Source organism: Alexandromys fortis, unplaced genomic scaffold, assembly GCF_014885135.2.
Source record: "Alexandromys fortis isolate MF-2015 unplaced genomic scaffold, M_Fortis_MF-2015_v1.1 scaffold_154, whole genome shotgun sequence".
Taxonomy (NCBI): domain Eukaryota; kingdom Metazoa; phylum Chordata; class Mammalia; order Rodentia; family Cricetidae; genus Alexandromys; species Alexandromys fortis.
The window spans coordinates 136,203-145,564 of NW_026068040.1; the positions used below are offsets into that span (position 1 = coordinate 136,203).

The 9,362-nt window shown below is 43.4% G+C and overlaps 1 long non-coding RNA gene across 1 annotated transcript in view; it reads right to left on the minus strand.

The window, feature by feature from the left end:
* Positions 1-2,249: 2,249 nt before the first annotated feature.
* LOC126515689 (uncharacterized) overlaps positions 2,250-9,362 on the minus strand; it is a 14,448-nt gene continuing 7,335 nt past the window's right edge. The window contains exons 2-3 of the long non-coding RNA XR_007595913.1: positions 5,173-5,235; positions 2,250-3,996 (exon numbers count right to left, since the gene is read on the minus strand). This is a non-coding gene — a long non-coding RNA (uncharacterized lncRNA). The remainder of the gene's footprint in view (positions 3,997-5,172; positions 5,236-9,362) is intronic.

Consider the following 9,362-nt stretch of genomic DNA (forward strand, 5'->3'; position numbering starts at 1 on the left):
AACAGCAAGTATCACTCCTCCACACAGCAGAAAGGTCAGACCCAAGAGGCCCTGTGTAAGCTTTCTGGAGCCATAGTCAGGAAATACCTTTAAAGGAGATTTCAATCCACCGGAAGTTAGCCAGAGATAGCGTGAGTGGGCAGATGCGACTCTCTCTAGTTTAGCTCAGTCATTCCAGTAGAAACTACTCCTCCAAAAAACAAGTTGACAGTGTAAGGAGTGAGAGATATAAAATAGTAGCTGGAGGGGATGCAAGGTGGAGAGTTCTTTCATGTCGAAGGAGGCACGGGCAGACTTGTTGCTGAGAGAAAGAAACTGGTGGGGAGAACGGGATGATTAATAGGGCAGGAATCTAGGCGCATGGGAGGAGACCCAACCAAAAGAAAAAGACCTGGGACTCAGTATTAACCATGCGTGGGGTGGAAGAAAGCAGGACAGTCACTGAGGAGAGAGAGGAATTTGGAGATGTGTTACGGTGAAGCAGTTTTTAAACACAACCAATGTGTTGGGAGCAAACTTTTCTCCCCATTGTGGTAGATAATCTAAATTTGCTTGCCCACTCTGCTGAGCTTGTCACCCCACACCATGGAGCAGGGTACCCACTATAAGCTGGAGACTGGATTTAGCCCCAGTGGTCTGTTTTTGCACAAACCACAAGCTTTCATCTTTTTTACTGAGGTGTAATACACATGACAATTGCTATTCTCATCCCTTTTACTACCCAGCAGCATTAAGTACATTCACAATGGCATGAAACCATCACGGCTACCATCTCTAGAATGCCACCATCTCAAACAGAAACACTGTGCCCAGAAACAAGAACTCTTGGTTCGACTCCTGCTCCAGTCCTGGGAACCTCGGTTCTTCCATCTCTGTGTGTCTGCGTGTTCTGGGGTCCTCACATAGGTGGGGTGATAACACACTGTCTGCACTCTCGTGTCGGTTAACATTACTTACCAGCATGTTTCCAAGGTTCATCCATGCTGTGGAATGTGCCAGAATCATATATATATATATATATAAATATATATATATATATATATATATATATATATATATATATATATATATATATATATATATATATATATATATATGTGTGTGTGTGTGTGTGTGTGTGTGTGTGTGTGTGTGTAATAATACTCATATATATATGAGCATATATTATAATACTCATATATGCGTGATATTCTTTTTAATTTTTTAAGCCCTTTTACTGTTCAGGGGCTTTAAATACATTCACAGGGGTGTGAAGTCATCATATTACCCATCTCCAGGATGCTATTTCTTTCTTCACGTATTCATTTGCTTAGAAATATTTGGGTCATTTTCACTTTGACTTAATTGTGAAGAAAGCTGCTGTGAACATTGGCCAATGACCTTTGTTTGAGCCCTTGCCTTCAGTTGACTAGCATGTGCATGTCGGGGCCACATCACACTCTAATTCTGTATTTAACCTCTTGAGAAACAGCAAACTGTTTTCATTGCAAATGGACTATTTTGCCTCCTGCCAGCAGTGCGTGAAGCTCCGTTTCTCTACGTCCACACCAACGCTTGTTATTTTTCTCTTTTGTTTTTGGTTGTGATAACAGTCACCCCAATGGATGTGACGTGGTGACCTGTTGCTCTCTAACTGTAGCAAATATGCACAATGTGACGCTTGTCATCTGCAGCCTTTGAAGACGCGCAGCACGGCAGCGTTAGCGTAGTCAGAGTTTACTGAAGGAATATCACACCCATCTGATGCACAAACCCACGCGACGTCACAAGGCTGGTGTTGTACAAGCAGAAGACCATGTTTCACCTACTAGGCCTGTCTTTGTACAAACCTCTCCAGGACTCCCTCATCTTAACCTCGGCTCTTGCCTACTCTCAACTCCCAGCAATAATTAGTCTATCAATTTTTTTTTGTCTTTACGAATTTGACTGCTCTTTATGAATTTGATTTAGAATCTTGGGGTCGTACATAGTGTATCATTTATGACTGGTTATTTCACTTCAGATAGTGCTCTCAAACTTTATCTATGTCATGGCACGTGCCACAACTTCCTTTTAGGGATGAGTGACAACTCACATATGTACACACACTACATGCACATTATATGTACATATATGTATATATACTATATGTGTACACTATATGTACATCTTGCTTCTCTGCGGCTGTACTGCCATGAGCATGGATACTTGGGAATGGGACCGACTTCTTGTTCTCAGTGTTTCTGGTTTGTGCCCAGCAGGAGGGTTATTGGGCATATCATTATTTCCAAGTATTTGAGGAATCACTACACTTTTCATACTAGGTATGCTATTTTAGCTTTCTACCAATAATAAAGTCGCATCCTCACTGGCACAGACAGGACCACCCATCAACAGCCACCCTGCCATGTCAGGTGGTATTTCATTATCCTTTTCATTTACATTCATTTACATATTTTCTTGCGTTATAGGTCATTTGCATATTTTCTTCAGAAAAAAACATTTAGTTAAGTCCTTTGCCCCCTTTTAATCAGGTTGTTTTACTATTGTTATTATTGAATTTTAAGCATTCTTTATATTCTGGGTATTAACATCTCACTAGAGATGTAATTTGCAGCTTTCTCTCATTCCGTCATCTGCCTTTTATCTCCGTTGGCTGTACATGTGAGAATCTATGAGTTTATATGTGCTAGATGTGAGCTATTTAACTCCCTTTCCTAATCTCGTCCTGCTCAAGGGGGCCTCATCACAGAAACCCAACTCTGACATGACCTCTGTTACACACAGGCTTTCTTGGCCCTTCCTCTTCCCCCTAGACCATTTGTCTCTCTATTAAGGACTTCGCTCTTATGTTCCTAATGTAAGCATACCGGCCCCTTGGAGAAAGAAACTATTCCTGCCTTGTGTCCACCTCTCCCATAAATAAAATGTTTTCTTCAGTCTCACTCCATGTAAGGAAAGTTGGGAGAGGGACTTGAAAAATTGGATTTAAACTGGGGAAAGGAAAACATACATCCTAAAAGCCCACAAGATGATTCCTAAAGAGATCAGAACCAACTGAAGCAAGTCACAGAAAGACCCTGAGACATGTGGAGAAAGCGGTAGGCATAGGCTAAATGCTGACTTCAGAGAAGACACCCAGGCAGAGTTGGAAGTCCTCACCTACTAGACTGTGTCACCTGGGCCACCGCCCTTTGTAGGCAAAGAACAGCCTGTGTAATTTGTGCCAAACCAGCTAATGACAAGTAGCATCAGCCATCTGAGAAATAATTAACTGCTTGCACTTTGTTTTCAGCCTACAATTAAACAGGTGCAGATGTAATTATTTGTGAATGTAATTCTTCCAACGACAAATAATTGTGGCTAAAGAACTACCTGAAAGGGAGGTGTAATTGGACCCTCTTTAATAAGCTGGTGCTTAAAATATAAGTTGGCATATGATTTGATTAGTGGAAAAACACTCATGGCTTCTTTATTGCATTTTTCTATTTAACAACTGCTTTCCCTAGCTCACTTGTGGTCTCACTGCAGCACTGACAGCAGAGCACACTTGTAATTAAGCCCTAAGCAATGTCACAGCACAGAGGAGACAGCCAGGAGACCTCAGACCTCGTGAGTACCCTGCAGTCAGCTCAGAAGAGGCACAGATGAGAGATCCAAGCTTTGAAGTATGCAAATTACTATGTCCTGCTTGAAATATCACAGTATGGCCAAAAAAAGGAGCCAAATTCAGTGCCTGGCGTCAGAGGACACAGTCAGTCACCTCTAGTTGACACTGGTGAATCTTCTTCGCTCTGGACAACCTCATTCTTTAAGTATGACTCCACTTAGGCTCCGGGTGCTCGCGCCTTTCTGTTTGCCGGTCCGTAGGCTGCCGGAGGAAAACACTTACGACTTTCTGTTTGCTTCTCTGTCTGTTTGCCGGTCCGTAGGCTGCCGGAGGAAAACACTTATGACTTTTGCATCATTTCTTTTTCTTGGCGCATTTTCATCTCTGCAGATAGTAAGCCACTAAAACTGGTCTCAGCCAAACAAAACAAAACAGAACAGAGTAACTAGTCAACACAAGGACCTCTGGAAAGATTCCGTTTCTTTCTTTTGGGTCATGTGCTTCCTCCTTTGGTGAGCTGGCCTCCTCTCCATGGCAAGGGAATGCTCTCCAGGTAAAAGACAATATAAACCAATAGTCCTTCCATTGTACTGCCTCGGCTTGAATCAAGCCCCACTGCTTACCTAGAATAAATTGCTTAAGTTTGTGTGTGTGTGTGTATGTGTGAGTGTATGTGTGTGAGTGTGTACGTGTGTGGGTGTGTACGTGTATGTGAGCGTGTGTGTGCGTGTATGTGTGTGTGTGAGTGTGTGTGTGTGTGTGTGTGGTGTATGTGTACAGGTGTACATATCTGAGCATATAATTGGAGGCCAGAGACAACTTTGGTTGTTGTTCTTTGGGAGTTGTCTCTCAGGAGCTGTCTGTTTTCATTATCCCTCACTGGCCTGAAGCCAAGCTGGCCAATGAGCCTCAGGGGTCTATCTGTCCCGGTCTCTCCAGCACAGGGATGACAAACATAGGCCACCATGCGTGGCTTTTTCACCTGGGGATTGAATTCATATTCCAAGACAAGCATGTTATTGACTGTTCTATCCCTACTATCCTATGTAAGCTCTTTGAGTCTTTGTTTTCTCTCCTGTAAAACAGAGACAATAGCAACACCTACTCACTTTATAAGACTGTAGTAAACAATAAACACTGCAACATATGTAAGGAATTCACAACAGGCTTGACATATAAAATGAGCTCCATAAAGGCAAGCTTTATTAACGCTGAAAGGCAGGCGTGACATCTATCAGTCTGGCTCAGTGGCCCCTGCCACAGCGTAGAGTCACCTGGCAGGCAAGCCTGAATGGAATCTCTCTTACCTAGGCTGGCTTGGCCTGTAGGCACATCTGTGGGTGATTGTTGTCAGGGTCCATGTGAGGGACCAGAAGGCAGCACTGGAACGCACGGAACACACGCCTCAGTGAGGCTAGGAGAGGCAAAGCCCCAAGGACTAGCGTCCTGAAGACCTCGTGCTGTTACTGAGCATAGCTCTGACTGTCGCCTTCACAGTCACCACACCCCTCATAATCTATGGGTTGTATAAAAACTCCCAAGGGGTCCCTGACCCCTCACTGGGCAGTGTTATTGGTACTTACAATAATAGAGATGGACTTTTCCAAGCATTGCTGCTGGAGCAGATGAATGATTCAACCACCACCCTTAGAAAGAATTCAGACATGTAGAGTTGTTAGTAAGTTTAGGTTAAGGTGTTTTTATTAATGACCTTGGTACAGAAAATCTTGGGGAACAATTTAAAGTTTAGAAAGACACTTTAGTAGTGGAGCAAGGGACTTGTTGCGGTCAGGGCACAAGAACAATGGCAACCTAACAATTTCTGCCTGGCTGCCTTTCTTGCTAGGATGAGTTGGTGACCAAAGATGATAATTATTTCCTTGTGCCCATTTCTGCCCCCATCTTTCTGATATTAAAAAAAAAACTGTCAATGAGTGGGCACACACCCTAAGGTTTTAAAATAGAACTGACTGCTTTTCATATATAAAAGTTTAGATTTGTGATTCTTTTAAGATATTTTTATCAGATTATCTTTTGAGAAAAATAATAAAATCATTGCTCCTTTCTTTGTAACCATAAAATGCAGCCTGCTAGTACGAATGGACCGAGAAAAATGCCTTGCTTGTTTACACTCTGTTAATCTATAACAAGCTACTTGGAGTTGAATATATGTGGGTTCTTGGAGATAATTTGTTTTTCACCTATAATATGTAAAATGTTTAATCATGTAGTTGATATATAAAACATCTTTACATAGTTAAACTAATTCCACAACAAAAACGAACACAACACATCTTCACATAGTTAAACAAATATTCTGCAATGTTCCTACAATCCACCTCAAAGAAGAGAAAGTCTTTTTTGAGAAAGAAAGAGAAAGTTTCTGTGGGCTGACTTAAGGGGTAAAGAGTGGCATCTATGGACATATATCATAAAACCCCAGGTTTGAGCCCCACTTCTCCAGCCAGCTCTGCACCCTGTGGTCCTTTCATCCCTTGTCCAGTCTCTTAATCCATCTGATTCTTTCCGATTACTTCACCCCTGGTCATTCAAAAAGGGATATTCATTTATTTATTTGTTTGTTTGTTTGTTTGTTGTTTTCCAACTGGATAGAAAATTGGGAGGTTTTCCTAATTTTCTTCCTAATATTCCCCGTCGCTCTTCAAATACACTGCATATATGTTCACGTTCACTAGTAAACACACTGCATGTGCTCACGTTCACTAGTAAACACACTGCATGTGCTCACATTCACTAGTAAACACACTGCATATGTGCTCACGTTCACTACTAAACACCAAGTCCATTTGATTTAGTTCTCCTTAAAAGGTTGCTTCTGGACATAACTATCTTATTCTTTTTTTAAATTGTCTTATTCTTAAGAGCTTTAGATACAATCATTATTGGGTCAATAATTTTTAAAAAAAATTGAGCTGCAGGCTGGAGCGATGGCTCAGTGGTTAAGAACATTGCGTGCTCTTCCAAAGGTCCTGAGTTCAATTCCCGGCAGCCACATGGTGGCTTACAACCATCTGTAATGAGGTCTGGTGCCCTCTTCTGGCCTGCACACACACACAGACAGAATATTATATACATAATAAATTCATAAATAAAAAATTTGAGCTGCTAGCAATTTGAGTATGTGTCAAGCTGACCTTCATATCTGGACTGTCACACATTCCTCTATGTTTCAACTTCTATTGTTTGTTTGTTTGGTTGGTTGGTTGGTTGGTTTGGGGACTGGATCTCTATATATGACCCTAGCTGTCCTGGAACTCACTCTATCGATCAAACTGGCCTTGAACTCACAGAGATCTGCCTCTTCTACTCCTGAGTGCTGGGACTAATGTCATGGGCCACTACACCCAGAGGTTCCTAATTCTTTTCCTGTCTAGTGTGTCTGAATCAGAGGTTAGGGTCAGCTGCTCAGACTACCACCCACAACAGGCTAAGACAGGTCTCACTCAGGTCTGATGGATTCTTTGTCTTCCCAGGGTCTGCTTCCAAGCAGAGCAACTTAAAAAAGGAGGCCCTTACTCCTCAGTCCCTTGGCCTTAAATGTGCTTCACAGGTTTCACCATGTTTCAAATAACCACCTGCACTGGGCGGTGGTGGCGCACACCTTCAATCCCAGCACTCGGAAGGCAGAGGCAGGCAGATCTCCGTGAGTTTGAGACCAGCCTAGTCTACAGAGCAAGTTCCAAGACAGTTAAAGCTACACAGAGAAACCTTGCCTTGAAAAACCAAACAAAACAAGCAAAAACAAAAACAAACAAAGAGGCAGGTGTATCTCTGTGAGTTCGAGGTCAGCCTAGTCTACAGAAGGAGTTCCAATTACACAGAGAAAACTGGTCTCGGAAGAAAAAGAGAGAGAGAGACAGAGACAGAGAGAGACAGAGACAGAGAGAGACACAGAGAGAGAGAGACACAGAGAGAGAGACAGAGAGACAGAGACAGAAACAGAGAGACAGAGAGACAGAGACAGAGACAGAGAGAACCACCTTCTCTGCCCCAGTAGGCTGTTCTCTGGCTCCCCATACAGTCTACAGCAGTGACTGTGAAAGTCTCTTGGACCTGCAACATCCTGGGCCGTCCAGAATGCTGCTGGACCAACGGCATCCCCCTTCCTTAGGAACTTCACAGAAATGTATTCTCAAGTTCACCCTCAACCTACTGAACCTGCTGGATTGGAAATTCTGGGGATGGAACTTCAACAATCCCCTGGGTTAATTCTGAAGCCCGGGTTGAAATGCCCTGGCTTGTAGCAACTTCACTAGAGATGGGGCGATTTATACATTTCTGAGCTGGTGTCTTGGCATCGGGTCACAAGGGTCATTGTGTGGCCATTGGTCACTCAGTCACTTCTCTTTGCAGATTTTCCACGTTTTTGTTTGATAAAGGCACCCTGACTGGGTGACCAGGTTCATCTTCCTGGCGTAGGAAGGATCTTGCCCCTCTCAGAATGGACAGGTGTTGCCCCAACTCTGAAGGAAAGGGAGTTCAAAGCCTGGACTGCAGATCTACAAAGACACTTCCCCTATTATGCAGTTCTCTTCCCCAGTCTCACAAAATAAGATTTTAAAAAGGATGGCTCCCCACCCCAAAGGCCAGGTACCATAATGGTACATACTCTAATCCCGGAACTCAGGAGGTGGAGGCAGGGGGATCAGAAACTCAAGGACAGCCTTGGCTACATAGCAAAGGCCAGCATGGGCTATGTGAGACCCTGTCTCAAAAAAGTTAAAAGTCGTTCTTTTTAGATGTAATGAAAAAGAATGTGTTCTTTAACCATTCCTGGTTTTCTCAGGTGTAAAGCTTGTTTGGAATTGGAGGAATAAACTATTTCTCTGAAGGGCTTTCTTAAACCTATATTGTGGGGCAAGATCCTTTCTGTAATGTAGGTCCTATGACCTAGGTTCAGGCAAGGTAGGCCAAAGAATTTCTTTTTATGGCCAACACTTATAGGCAAAGCTAGGGAAATAAGAATATTGGATGGGCTTGGCCCTTAGCATTTAACAAGGGTTCTAGTTTCTGCGGCCCACTTTTAGAAGAGAAATTCTGATCCTTTGGGCTTGTCTCTGAGAAGAATGGGGTTGGAAACAGGATGTTGTGAGATCAGCAGAGGCGCTTCCTATGGGGCATCCTTTTCTGAGTTCCAGCAGATGTCTCCTCGACAGAAACCTTGCTGAGCCTTTCATAGCTTAGAGAGATCAGCAGAGCGAATCCTCACAGTCCCCAGGAGCCACGCTATACTGCCTGGCCTGACCATGGATGGCTCCCCCAGGGGTCTCCTGAGCCCTCACTGTGCTTCTGCTCCAGGAGCAATGGACTTCTAGGTATGCCCAGCTGTATGTGACTCTCCATCCTGGGAGCATGCTTAAGGTAAAAATGTATCCGCGGGTCATAATTTACCTTATCTTATTCCAATTACATCCCGGACCTCATCGACCTTGTTGAATAAAAGCTTCATGGGATTCATTCCTTTTCTCTCATTTCTCACTTTCTTAGAAGGCGGCTGAATAGCCAAAGAGAAATAAACATTAAATTGATGTCCCCAGTTAGTCCCTTGGGAAGCTGAGGATAGGGAAACTGAAATGACCCTATCCCATAGCAATACTGACGAATATCTTTCATATCACCATAGAACCTTCATCTGGTGATGGATGGAGATAGAGACAGAGACCCACACTGGAGCACTGGACTGAGCTCCCAAGGTCCCAATGAGGAGCAGATGGAGGGAGAACACGAGCAAGGATGTCAGGACCACGGGGGG